Source organism: Saimiri boliviensis, chromosome 1 (assembly GCF_048565385.1).
Source record: "Saimiri boliviensis isolate mSaiBol1 chromosome 1, mSaiBol1.pri, whole genome shotgun sequence".
NCBI classification, from domain to species: domain Eukaryota; kingdom Metazoa; phylum Chordata; class Mammalia; order Primates; family Cebidae; genus Saimiri; species Saimiri boliviensis.
This window is the reverse complement of record NC_133449.1, coordinates 295,258,184-295,272,766: the sequence shown is the minus strand read 5'-3', so window position 1 is coordinate 295,272,766 and position 14,583 is coordinate 295,258,184. Positions and strand designations below refer to the sequence as shown.

At 41.3% G+C, this 14,583-nt stretch overlaps 1 non-coding gene across 1 annotated transcript; it reads right to left on the bottom strand.

The window, feature by feature from the left end:
* Positions 1-4,386: 4,386 nt before the first annotated feature.
* Positions 4,387-4,513, bottom strand: LOC120365777 (small nucleolar RNA SNORA40). Its single transcript, XR_005580634.1, has one exon. It is a non-coding gene; the product is annotated as a small nucleolar RNA SNORA40 (small nucleolar RNA).
* Positions 4,514-14,583: the final 10,070 nt, after the last annotated feature.

The following is a 14,583-nucleotide window of genomic DNA, read 5'->3' as shown; positions in this document are numbered from 1 at the left end:
GAATTATGGGAACTACAAGATGAGATTTGGGTGGGGACATGGCCAAACCATATCAATGGCTTAAAATCTTTGCCAGCTTTTGATATGTCATATAGTCTTTATCATTCATTTCCAAATATTTTCTAATATTCTTTCTTGATCTTTCTGATATCTTCTTTTACCCATAGGTTATTTAGAACTGTATAGCTTAATTTTCAAATAAGTGAGGATTTTCCAGTTTCTTTTTCCCCAAGCTAACTTTCTCAGAGGCCAGATAAAATTATCTTCATTATTTAAATTTTTTGAAATTTTGGGAGTTTGATTTATTGACCAGCTATAATCAATTTTGGTAAACGTTTCATGTGCAATTAAAAATAATGTGTATGCTATGGGTTTAGAGTGCAGTATTCTAAAAATGATAAGTAGGCCAACCTTGCTAATTGTGTTATTCAAATTATCTGCTTTGAAATAAATGTGTTAAAATCTATGATTATGGTTGTGAATGTATTTACTTGTTCTTCATATTTTGTTAGTTTTGTTCTACATATATTTTGAAGTTGTTATTAGATTCATGCAGATTAAAATTTATGATGTCTTCTTAGTGAACTGACCGCATTATCATTTTCAAATATTTATCTTTAGTAACACTTCTTGGCTTAAAGTCAATTCTGTCTGGTATTAGTATAAATATACTGGCTTTCTATGCCTATAATCCCAGCACTTTGGGAGGCCAAGGTGGGTGGATCACTTGAGTCCAGGAGGTCTACACGAGCCAGACAACATGGCAAAACCCCTTTTCTACCAAAGATACAAAAAATTAGCTGAATGTAGTGGTGCATGCTGTGGGCCCAGCTACTTGGGAGGCTGAGGTGGAAGGATTGCATAAGCCTGGGAGGCAGAGGTTGCAGTGACCTCATATTGTGCCACTGTTCTCCAGCCTGGATGATAGAGTGAGACCTTGTCTCAAAAAAAAAAGCATATGTATATGTATATGTATATACATATATATTAGCCTTAATTTGTTTTTTCCTGGCATATCTTTTCCCATTATTTTACATTCAATCTTTTTGTGTCCTGATACTTAAAGTGCTATCTCTTGAAAGCAGCATGTAGCTGGGCTTTAGCAGTCTCAACTGACAATCTTAAATCTTTTCCTTGGAGTGTTTAGATCATTTATGTTTAATGCAGATACTGATATAATTATGTTTATATTTACCACATTACTATTTTCTTTCTGATTGATCCACCTGCTTTGTACTCCTTTTTTCTCTTTTCATGACTTCTTTTACCTTAATCAAATATTTGTATTATTTTATTTTCCCTAAAGTAACACACTAGCTGCTATATAAACTTGAAATCTCTGATAAAATAGATGTTTTGTTATAAAGATGCAAATAATTCAAATGGATTTGTTAAGAAATAGAACACCAGAAAGAGCTCCTGCAAATTTAAAATTTATAAAAATCTGTCTTCACTGTTGGGATGGCCAGATAATTCTCACAAATAATCATCACGATATATTTAAGAAACAAATGCCATGAAATGCCAAACTACTCATGTAAACTACATGAGTATCACAGAAGTGAAACCTTTAATAAAATATTAGTGTATATTGTCTGGTAGTATAGTCTAGTAATAATATAGCATGCCTAAGTAGATTCTATTGCTTGAATGTGAATGTGATTTAACATAAATAAAGCTTCTCTATAATTCTTGAATGGATAAAAAGGTCAAGAAAGACTATAGGATGTTTTGATAAATATAAAAAAGGTATTTGAGAATACTTCTTTCTGAATTTTAAAAAGCTTCTAGAACTAGGGTTAGAATATCATTTTCTTTATAACCTAATAACCCACTGGAACCAGAAACTAAAGAATATTTAACAATTTTAAGAATATAGTTATTTTTATTAAAATCAAGAACAAGAGAAATGCCTATTACTCATACGGTTCATCATTGATTTTCATTTGCATTGTCTAATAATTTTAGACAATGCAATAAGATAAGAAAAATATAAAGCTTCATACTGCAAAGTAGGAAACAACATCGTCTGTCTTTACAGATGATTTGATTGTCTATCTGAAAAATCCAAGGGAATCAATTGATTAACACTACTTTAATTGATAACAAACTCTAATTGGATGGTTGATTAACAATCCAATACACAGAAATCAATATTTTTCCAAGAAGGCAGCAATAACTTGAAAAGCTAAAAAAAACTATATATTTTCATTTAAAAATATATAAACACTAGCAATAAACTTAAAAAATGTGCAGAGTCACTGCAAAGCAATTAACACTTTACTTCAAGACATAACATTTTTGAGTAAGACAGCACTCTTCTGGATTGGACACTTGTATTAATTCTTTTTTAAAAAATTATAGAACCACTGATTTGCATAACAAAATATGATTTTAAAGCCTCTCTCATGCTCACATTCATTAGCAACTTCACACACTTTTAGTTGTACACTTACATCTAAACACAAACATATAGCTTGCATAAAAATAGATTCACACTGAATATACTATTCCTCAGGTTGCTTTCCATTCAAGAGCACATTTAGGAGTTGTTTCTATGGTTGTATAGCTATATCTCATTTTTAACTCCTACATAGTACTTCATAGTATCAATATGCCATGATTTATTTACATATTTCCTTTCTAACAGATTGTTATAATATTTTAATTTATTAAAACAATTTACATATTATCAATATCAACCTGCATCTATTTATTTTTTGAATTTTGTTTTTAAATTTTAACTTTAATTTTCTAATTCAATAGCTTTAGGAGTCCAAGTAGTTTTTGGTTATGTGGATGAACTGCACAGTGGTGAAGTCTGAGATTTTATTGTATCCATCACCCAAGTAGTGAATGTTGTGCCTTATAAGTAATTATTGATCCCTCACGTTCACCCATCCTTCCCCCTTCTGAGTCTTCAGTGTCCACTACACTACTCTATATGCCTTTGCATACCCACAGCTCAGCTTCCGCTTATAGATGAGAACATGCAATGTTTGGTTTTTCATTCCATTCATCAGTTACTTCACTTTGGATGATGGCCTATAGTTCAATACAAGTTGCTGAAAAAGACATTTCATTTTTTTTATGGCTGAGGAGTATTAAATGGTATACACACACACACACACACACACACACACACACACACACACACATTTTCTTTATCCACTCATTGTCTGATGGGCACTTTGGGTGATTCCATACCTTTCCAATTGTGAATTGTGCTTTGATAAACATACATGTCCAACTGTCTTGATTTAACGACTTCTTTTCCTTTGGGTGATACACAGTAGAGGGACTGCTGGGTTGAACTGTAGATTTACTTTCAGTTCTTTGAGAAATCTTCAAACTGTTTTCCATAGAGACTGTGTTAATTTACATCGCCACTAACAATGTATGAATGTTCACTTTTCATCACATCCATGCCAACATCTATTGTTTTTTGACTTTTTATTTTATTTTTGAAAGTCAATAATGTTTTATTCAAGAAATTCCATGTTGTGATTTCTTCCACTGCCCATCAAGGTCACATTAGATCCTCTAAAGAGCTGGAGTGAAAAGATTTATCTTCAAGTGAGCCCTTTTTAATGAAACTGATGCTTATTTTAATCCACCTGTCCGGTCAGCCCATAATTCTTTTATTTTGGCTTCTGTCGCCTCCTTTTAATATGGATACACTGACGAAGACTTCAAAATTCACCAAGAATTTTTGGGATCTGATTTCTTCACCCAATTTACTTTAGGGTCCTTTTTACTGTAGGTGGTGGATCTGCCTGGTTCTCAATTTGACACCCTCTCTTAACATGAATGAATTCAAATGATATTTATTCCTAAGTGATCACACTCAAGAATGGCACAGATGTATGAAAATATGCCAATACCTTTAACTGCAGACATCATGTTCTCAAGATAAAAGCCCTTAAAACAAAAAGCCATCTTATATCAAGTCAACATGAAATTGGAATGCAAAATTAATACTGCAGAGGATTTCTCTCATATCCCATGCTGTTTTAACCATTCTACAGTCCTAGAATCAATCTTTTGAAATGAAGAGACAGTCTATCTTTGTTTCCCAGGCTGGAGTACAGTGGTGCCATCAAAGCTCAGTGCAGCCTCCAACTCCTGAGCTCAATCCTTTTGCCTCAGCCTCCCTTTCCAGAATAGCTGCAAGTACAGGCACATGCCCCAATACCCAGCTAATTTTTAAATTTTCATGGAGATGAGGTGTTTGTTACTTTCTTGCCCAAGCTGGTCTTGAACTCCTGACTTCAAGCAATATTCCCACCTCAGTGTGGGGATTGCAAGCTTGAGCCATTGTGCCTAGTCAGGAAGCAACCTTTACAGCTATTAATACTCCCATCAGTTAACTGTCTCAGTTATCATAATATTCCTTCTTGTACGTATCAAAACCCATACTGAACAATGAGTTCTGGGTTACAAGAGAGGATTTATTTTTTACACCTATCCATAAGTCTTTTGCCCACAGTTAAACAAAAAATACGTAAGTGCAGTTTTTTACTTTTTAATAATGGCCATTCTGGTTGGGTTAAGGTAGTATCTCACCGTAGTTCTAATTTGCATTTCCCCGATGATTAGTGATGTTGAGCACTTCTTCCTAAATTTATTCGTTGCATGTATGTCTTCTTTTGAGAATTGTCCATTCATGGCATTTGTTCACTTTTTAATGGGATTTTTTTGATGATCTGTTTGAGTTTCTTATAGATTGTGAATATTAGTTCTTTGTCAGATGCATACTTTGCAAATGTTTTCTCCCATTATGTATGTTGTCTGCTTACTCTGTTGATTATTTCTTTTGTTGTGGAGATGCTTTTTAGTTTAATTACATCCCATTCATTTATTTTGGTTTCTGTCACATTTGCTTTTGAGATCTTAGTCTTAAATTCTTTGCTTAGGCCAATGTCCAGAAGAGTTTTTTCTAGGTTTTCTCCTGGAATATTTTTATGGTTTCAGGTCTGAGATTTAAGTCTTCAATCCATTTAGAGTTAATTTTTGTATATGGTAAGAGATAGAGATCCAGTTTCATTCTTGTGAATGTGGCTGATTTTCCCAGCATCATTTATTGAATAGGGTGTTCTTTCCCCGGTTTATGTTTTATGTGCTTTGTCAAAGAAAACTGATTGTAAGTATTTGGCTTTATTTCTGGTTCTTTATTCTGTTCCATGGGTCTATGTATCTACTTTTATACCAATGACATGCTGTTTTGGTTACTATAACCCTTGTCATATAATTTGAAGTCGGGTAATGTGATGTCTCCAAATTTGCTCTTTTCATTTAGCATTGTTTTAGATATTCAGGCTCTTTTTTAAGTTTCGTATGAATTTTAGGATTGTTTTTCTAATTCTATAAAAAACGATGTTGGTAGGAATTGCATTGAATCTGTAGATTGCTTTAGGCAGTATGGCCATTTCACAATATTGATTCTCCCACTCTATGAGCATGCGACGTACTACTGTTTGTATTATCTATTATTTCTTTCAGCAGTACTTTGTAGTTCTCCTTGTAGACATATTTCACCTCTTTGGTTAAGTATATTCCTAGCTATTTTGTAGTTATTGTAAAAGGGATTGGGTTCTTTATTTTATTCTCAGCTTGGTCATTGTTGGTGTATAGCATTGCTCTGGATTTGTATACATTGATTTTATAACCTGAGAGTTTACTGAATTTGTTTATGAGATCTAGGAGTCTTTAAAGTTTTCTAGGTATAGAATTATATCATCAATAAACAGACAGTTTTGACTTCCTCCTTTCCAATTTGAATATCCTTTTTTGATTTATTTTTCCTGATTGCTCTGGCTAGGATTTCCTGTATTAATTCTCTCATATATGGAACAAAAGTTGACAGAATCCATTTGTAGAATCTAAAAATGTAATATAATACATTTGCATTTATAGAACTCCACTGGGGTTTTGTTTTTGAACTTACCAAAATTATCCTGATATATCTAGAACAATACATTTGCTTGAATATACAAGTTTTTTTTTTTTTTGGTAAAATAACATTGAATTTTGGAGGAGGAGTACACTCTTACTAGATATTAAACATATAAATTTACAATCTAATCATCAAATCAGTATGTTTCTGGTCAAGGAGTAAATAGACCAATCACTGGTACTCAACAGAAACTTTAGAAACATATTCAAGTTTCTGTAAGAATTTATGATATCATAATCTCAGTAACTGGAGAAATAGTGTGTTGGAATGCATTATCATTTAGAAAAAAATATATTTCTTATCTTATGTTTTGCACAAAATAAATTTAAAGGGCATTAAAGTTTTTTCTTTTCCCCCTCTGGAGACAAGGTCTCTCTCTGTTGTCCAGGCTGGAGTGCAGCAGCATGATCATAGTTCACTGCAGTCTCGAACTCCTCAAACAATCTCCCACCTCAGCCTCTAGAATAGCTGGAACTACAAGTATGTGCCACCACAACTGGCTAATTTTTTGATTTTTATTTTGTAGAGATGAGTTCTCGCTATGTTGCCCAGACTGGTCTTGAACTCCTGAACTCAAGTGATCCTCCTGTCTCAGCCTCCCAAAGTGCTGAAATTATAGGCATGAGCCACTGCACCTTGACTGCATTAACATTTTAAATGTGAATTGTAAAGGTAGATGGTGAATATATGTATTTGGTTGGGTGAGAAAATTCTAAGCATGACTCACGGTCAGAAAAAGTACTCCATGAATATTTTTCCCCTTCACAGTGGTTGGTCATTATTCTTAAAATATTATACTAACCCACTGAACCATTACTTTATGTTTCATGATCCACTAGTTGGAAACATTTTTTTGCCTTCAAGTCTTTCTCTCACAAAAAAACTTACATATTTAGAAGATTTTTCCAATAATGGGCTCAAATTTACCATAAATACCACTTTTTCTCCAATGAAATTATAGGCCACATTTTAGGTATCAGGCGACTTTCAGTCCCAAGAAGTTACAATTTGAAATTAAATTTACCTAGTTTTTAAAAACTCCTAAGCTAGCAGGATATAAATAATGTGCTAAGGTTCATAGCCATTTCAAACTTTTGAATTCTGGAAATGACTTTCCCTCAGCAGCATGTTTTGTTTGCTTCAGGCATTTTGCAAGTACAATACTTTTAGAACACAGCTTTCTATCTCCCTCATGGAGAAATTTGAGAACACCTTTACAGTTTGTCATTTTATTGTATAGACTTGAAATGGATTCATCTGTCTGTCACTAATCAAGCCTTTAACTAATAATATAATTACGGTCATTTATGCATGTATTTCTTATGACACTCCAAACTTCATCAACTCCTTCTTAGGAATCAGTGTAAAAGAAAGAGGTGAAAATTCCTCCCATCTCCCTCCAATAGCCGTGTGCCTTCTGGAAAACATGCTATGATCTGTGTCTCTAAAATATGCTGAGTGCACTGTCCAGAAAAGAGTCAGTTTCTCTGGAAAAAAAGTTAGCCAAGATCCCTCTCTAACTTTATAATGAAAAGTATCATTCCAGTTGAGAAGCACACATCCCATTCAAAAGGAATGAAAGTGAATTTTACAAAGATTACGTGATTGAGCTGAAGACGAAGACAAAGTAAATCAAATTATCTTCTTGTACCCTATGTGACAGTTTCTTTGAAAGTTTTAGGGCCATGAATATGCCTTTCCTAATTAAGCAACCTATTCCAATTTTTTTTTATTTTTTTTCCTTTTGAGGTAAGGTCTCACTCCGTCACCCGGGCTGGAGTGCAGTCGTGCAAACACAACTCAGGCGATCCTCCCCCAAAGCTGGGATTACAGGTGCACATGACCATGCCTGGCCTATTTTAAAAATTTTTTAATAGAGACAGGGTTTTGCTATATTGGCCAGCCGGACTCAAATTCCTGCCTCTAGTGATCCTCCTGCTTTAGCCTCCCACAGTGCTGGGATGAGGCACCACACAGAGTCAGTCTTTTAATTTTTACTTAGTAACTGCTTACGTTTTCAAACAAATGTGAAAACCTAAGTCTTTTGTGCTGTACGCTGGTCTATTCCTGAATGTGGTTTGGCTCCGAGCCCAGCATCCTTGGCATTGAGCGGTTGCTCCTTAAATATTTACAGTCCTGAATACTTTTCTTGTCCTCAGGCTCACTCTTTTGCTGTCTGGAGCATTGGAAAGGGAATAACATCTCTCTCAGTCTAGTCTGAGGCTTTTGTGGAGAGTTTCTGCCCTGTGATGCTGGACACGCCTGTTGTATTTCCCCTCCTGGGAAGTACAGAGCGGAGAGGCAGGGTGGTGAATTCACACCACGCCAGCCCGTGTTCACTGAGGGCCTCCTGCCTGCAGGCCATGGAGCTGGGTCCCGTGAAGGGCTCGGATTCTGGGAGGCCATGCTCCTGCAGGGACAAAGCCTAGAGTCCACTGGGGCTGCTGAGCAAAAGAGTGAAAAAAAAAGCATAAGCGCTAATGTAATTCAAGGCAATAAGAAAAGCCCTATTATTCATTTTCACAATCACCATAGTTATTTTCACAATTTTTACAAATTTCTCTCTCCTCATTTCATTATTTTAAGGGTGATATGGACAGGAAAGCGTTTCAGAGGTTTTGGTTGGATCCGGGTCTGGAAGACTGGGACTGCGCTGGGAGAGGCAAAAGTGATGTTGGGGGGCGTCCAGGAGACAGTGCACCCCGAGCCACAGGTCACAGATAACGCAGCCCGTAGCTTGTGCAGGACTCTGGGCAAACCAGCTCTGGTAGGTTCCGGGCTTCGGCAAGTGGATGAGTGGCTGAAAAATCAGGCTGGTCTGGAGATGGAGGTCTAAGATTAGGGAATGTCAGTGGCTTTATTTTTATTCACTCAACAACTATGCTTTGGACACAGCTGTCTGCCTGACCCTTTGCTGACCTTTTCCATACAAGAGTGGACAGAGTTGGCATAATCCCTGTCCCCAGGTACAAGCAGCTAGAGCAGGGACATAAGTGAGTCAACCTGCAGTGACGTGACCAAGGTCTCAAAGGACCAGAGACACAAGAGAGGGGCTCCCCAAGGACAGCTGAGCCAGATTCCAGACACGGTGGGAAGCGGGGCAGCTTGAGCGGCTCATGGACAGCTTTCCCAGACAGAGAGGGCAGCACTCAGGCCCTGCAGCATGGAAGCAGGCTGCAGCCGAGGGTCCGAAGGGGCTCGGGGTGGCCGGGGGGAGAGTGCCAGCAAGGTGGCGACAACACTAGAACGTAGAGTGGAAGGAGAGAGTGGGATCGTGACAAATGGACCCAACGGAGGTGTCCAGGCAGGGGCTGGACCACTGACGGTGAGGAAGAGGCTGTGGAAGACACCCCTGAATGAAAAACCGTGCAATGCACGTGACCATTTGTGTCAATGGTGCATCTTTTCTGCTGTTTCCAGTCTCTAGAAACTCCCTTATTACAGAACAATTGAGAAGAACACAAAGCCAACATCCCTCCTAGGTGACTCACATTCTACCCGCTGCTCGCTCTGTTAGTAACGCTGACATTTTTTACACAGAATATTGAACATGTGCTCTGAAAACCTCGCATTTGTGCCTGCTATCGGGTACAGGAACGGTGCTGGAGCCATGGGAGGTGTCCGACCCTGAGTCCTCATTCTGAGCCCGTGATGGGAAGCACCCTGGGGCTGGATTCCAGCCATCCACTGCTGGCTACATGCCCTGCACCCAGCACATGGGTAGAACCACAGATAGAGTCATTGAATAACTGAACATTAAACGCACAAGGAGATGAATTTAACCATCTAAGAACTAAGAGGGAGCTGGACACAAAGGGCAAAATTTTTGAGAGTGTTGAAATGGCTTTTTTTTTTTTTCCTCTTGTTTTTGGACATCTTGAGGTCAGACTATCCAATGCTCTCAAGGATTTTAATGATAAAAAGCAATCACCTTCTTAGTGGCTGTGTTTAAAGCTGGCCAGACCGAGGCAGTAAACAGCACTCCGTTTATTAGCATAGGGGCTGCAAACCTGAGCACCGGCTGGGACCACCATGCGTGGACTGGGCCATGGTGAGAGAGAGGCAGCGGGGCATGGTGCGTGGAAGATGTGTTCTTGGTCTAAAGGACTCTTGAGGATGGTATTAGAACCTCCCATTCCTGTTGCATCAAGACTTCGAGAAAAGAAACGAAACAGAGCCTCCCATTTGTTCTCCGGTGCCGTCTGTCTGTCGTCTTGGTCAGAGGCCCACACAGCCCACCTCACCACGTGGCTTGCAGGGCATCCCTGGTATTGCGTTGGCCAATGATATGGAATTTGGTCTGACACTGCTATATCCAGCAGAATCTTGAGAGCCATGTGCGGTTTCAGCATGTCTCCCCTTCCTTTGCCATGTGACTGAGATGGGTGCCCAAACATGGGAGCCAAGATGTGGCGTAGCCTGGGAGGAGAGCTGCCACCAATGTTCCTGTGTCGTTCCTATGAGCCGCTGAGGTCCTGGGGTTGTGTGTTACTGCAGCATAAATAAGCAAGAGCTAACTAATAAAGAGATTAACATTTAAACATTACAAAACATAGAGTGGGCTGAACAAAGCACATCCTGGGCCAGCACGCTCTTTCATACATCATGGCCACTTCCCATCTTCCAGAGAGGTGCATGGGATCTTCCGCAATGCCAGGCAGGCTGCTCCTTTCCTTTCCTTCCCCCTCCCCTCGCCTTACCTTGTCTCTCCCTGCCCCGCCCTGCCTCGCCTCTCTTTTTCCAGGCAGGGCCTTGCTCTGTTGCCCAGGCTGAAGTGCAGTGATGCCATCATAACTCACCACAGCCTCGCCCTCCTGTGCCCAAATGCTTCTCCCGGTGCAGATTGCTAAGTGCCTGGGAACGTAGCGTGCACCACTACACCTAATTTTTTTTTTTTTATAGAGTTGGGTTCTTCCTGTGTTGCCAGGCTGGTCTCCAACTTCTGGGCGACATAGCAAGACCCCATCTCTATTTAAAAAAAAAAAGGAGGCTGGATATGGTGGCCCACACCTGTAATCCCAACACTTTGGGAGGCTGAGGTAGGGAGTTCACCTGAGGTCAGGAGTTTTCGACCAGCCTGGCCAACATGGTAAAACCCTGCCTCTACTAAATATCCAAAATATTAGCCAGGCATGGTGGTGCACACCTGTAAGTCAAGCTACTCAGAAGGCTGAGGCAGGAGAATCACTTGAACCCTGCCTCAGCCTCCTGAGGCAGAGGTTGCAGGGAGCTGAGATGGCGCCGCTGCACTTCAGCCTGGGTGACAGAGTGATACTCTGTCTCAGAAAACCAAAAACAAAACAAAAAAGGGAAAAAGTGACCCTCCGCCTCAGCCGTTGTGCCTGGCCTAAGACATGTCGCCAAGACAGGTAGTGACCAGTCTGCACTGTCCTTTTCAAGGCGTCTGCAGGTAGAAGGGCGTGCGCTGCGGACAGCCTCCGGCAGTGACGCGGCTCCTGCAAACCCCTTTGTGTAGGTGGACGTGTTCTCCTGGCCCGCCTCCTTCGAACACCGACATCTTGAACTACAATTGCAAGCCAGAGTCCGGATCCAGGGTTGAGGTCCTCAAACACTCGCATGGAAGAGCCCATGTTCTCCCAGCTACATGGAGGCATTTCACAGCTAAAACCGCTCTTCCGATTCAAAGAAGTAAACAACAGCCGTGAATCACGAGTGGACAACAGCCGTGAATAATGACCTCTCCTGTATTTCTCCCTAAACAGCGGTTTTGTGGTCATGTCTTTGTCGGTACTGAAACACTTTTCACAACGGATGATCATGCACGTGAGGAAAACCTCGGAAGTGGATTCCCTGGTCACTCGCTCATTTTCAGGGCTGCCACCATGTTTGGAACGTGTGTGTCCGGTGCTTCTCCCCACCCCTGCCTGCCCCGGCTTTTGCGCTGCTGTGGCCTTTGTGATTTTAGCCAGCGTCTGTGTCATGGCTAACATTCAGAAGGGAGTGGCTAGCATTCAGAGGGAAAGTAAAATTACAAGCAGCACTTTTCTCAACAAACAGCTCACTGTGACCTAGTGAGGGCACCAGCCGTCACCTACGCCTGTCCTTCTGGTGGCACAGAATTCACTGGAAAGGTCTCGGCCAGTCAGGCTGTGTCCAGCCTCTGTCTTGTCTCTAAGGGCGGCCTGCGCCTCCCGGGCTGCCTGGCAGGGCCTGTGAGGCCTCCCTGTCATGAGAAAAGAATCCACAGGTCTGTAAACTTGCTATTTTTAGGCCCCAGTGGACTTGCGCCAGTTTCCCGAGTGTAGTAATTACCCAAATATTTTATTGAGCAGGGCCTTGAAAACTTATAACACACACTTCAAACCTATTCAGAAATTTGAACGGGTTTAAAATGCCATGCAGTGGTTTCTCATAGACAAATGGCAATCCTACTTCCCCATCCGCCCCCCGCCCCCACCCCGCAAACCCTCGGGCTGCTCCCACCCTGCTTCTCCAAGATTTCCACACCCGTCCCCGCCCGTCCGGGTGAGCTCACCCCATGCAGCTCTGCTGCATGCCAGCCAGGCAGGGCTTGCTCCCTGACAGCCCTTTCCAGACCGGCTTCTCTTCTAAATGCAAGCCTCTATGTCCAGCGCTCTCCTGAGGATGTATGAGGGATGTCTTCAATTTAGCATTTCCTAAAGAGGAGTGCTTCCTGTCCCACCCAGTATCCCCCATCTCAGGAAACAAGACTCATCCATGGTTGAGGCCACTGACCCAAACCAATGCTTTGCTCACTCTTCGCCCTCCTACCTACTCGGTCCCCATGGCAGGCTCTACTTCAAAATCCATGCTGCATCCAAATCCATGCTGCACCCCCATTTAACCCCCGCCTCCCAAATCTCTTTCTGCAGGACTGCCACGGCCTCCTAGCTGGGCTCCTGGCCCGATGGGTCGCTGCCCAGTACTGTTCCACAGGGCATGCAAGAGTATGTCAATTTGACCTTGATTACCTGACTCAAAAATCTCCAGGTCTTCACCTTCTTACCAAGGGGGAAGGAAAGCCTGGCCTGTGACGAAGGCGCACAAGTCTGTGGTTTCCTTTCTGTGGCCCGAGAGGCTGTGCTTGCCTCTGGTTTTTGTGTCATGTATAGAAGATACGACCAAGTGCATAGGTTAGCAATTATTGGGACTAGCGATGCCCCCAGCCTGCCATCAAAGTCCAGGCTTGAACAATAGAACAAAACAGACACCCAGAGGGTTTGGCAGGGAATAGAGAATGATTAGAGAAATAGAAAAATTAATTAGCTCATTAGAGCTGGGAGCAGGACAGCCATTGTATTCCATTAATGGAGAAGTTGGAGCCCGAACCAAGAGCAGAAAGCATGGAGCAGAAGTCACTGACTGCCTCCTCCCCTCAATTAGAGGATGGAAGAAGAGGAACAGAAGACTTAAAGAACTTTAATTCCAGCTTAAGAATCAAGGAGGAATAACAGTGGGCAGGTGGCATACACAGAATAGGTCCGCCGCGCTGGGCACTCTCATAAGCACTTCATGGACATGCCTGTTTTTCATCTTCACACAATCCCAAGTATGAGTTACCACAATTTGTTCCCATTCTGAGGTCAGCAAGGTTAATCAGCGTGCCTGAGGCCACACAGTCAGGAAACGGCAGAATGACGGTAAAGTCAGGCAAATTGGTTCTACAGCCCCTGTTCTTAACAAAAACAGAAATCTAAATTTGATAATGGGTCGTACACCCTGTTGAAAGACTCTTAAAAGAGAAAATCCAGCAAACTTACCCTGACATGGATGGTCTGGGTTTGTCTTCATTACTTAGAACTGTTTATCTGTGCGGAGCCATAACCCCTTTCCCTTGGTGCTAGTGAGGCTTGGTGCTGGGCTGCCAGTGACCTCAGTTAGGGGCATGACAAACTTAGTGACTTGAGCTGCAGGAAGTGTCTGGGGTGTTGGTGCCTGCAGTCTGGTGTGTTGTCATGTAAACACTCAGGAAGGCTTCTGGTTGTTGCTTTAAGCCCAAGGTGGGAGCCAGGAGAAAGAAAGGAAGAGGTCTTTATTAGATGAGAAAGGAATATTGAAAAGGGAGGATTTTTCTGTTTTACTTTCACATTATTTAACCTTTTACATTGTAAATTATATTCATTTAAAAAAAAAAAAGAAAAGGAAACATTTCTCCAATACATGGAATGCAGGTCACACGTTAAAACGGGCAGTGAGTATTAAGCTATACAGTGATTTTTAAATGAATACATCATCTTACTTGCTCAGGCAGTGGCTCCTGTATTCACCATCTAAGGCATCCTGTTCCGAACTCCTTGGTGGAAACCTGGAAGCTCTCTGGTTTTTCCTCTCTCCGTCCTCCATGCTGAATCAGTTATAGAGCCCCGATGATTTTACCTCCTAAACATGCTACGGTAAAGTCAGTGCGGTGCGTTTGCCAGACCCAGCTCCTTTTTGTTCTGGGCTCTCAGCAGGGCTACGTATTCCAGCCTCCCTCGGGTTAGATGGGGCCACATGTCTGATTTCTGGCCACTAAGATAGGCGTGTGAGTGATGTGCTGGCCACCCCCCCCCAGGCCTGAACCCTAATCCTCCAGCAGGATGCTCCATCCTATTTCTTCCCTTCATGCCTTTGCTGATCCTCTGCAGAAAACTAGCTGAAAACTT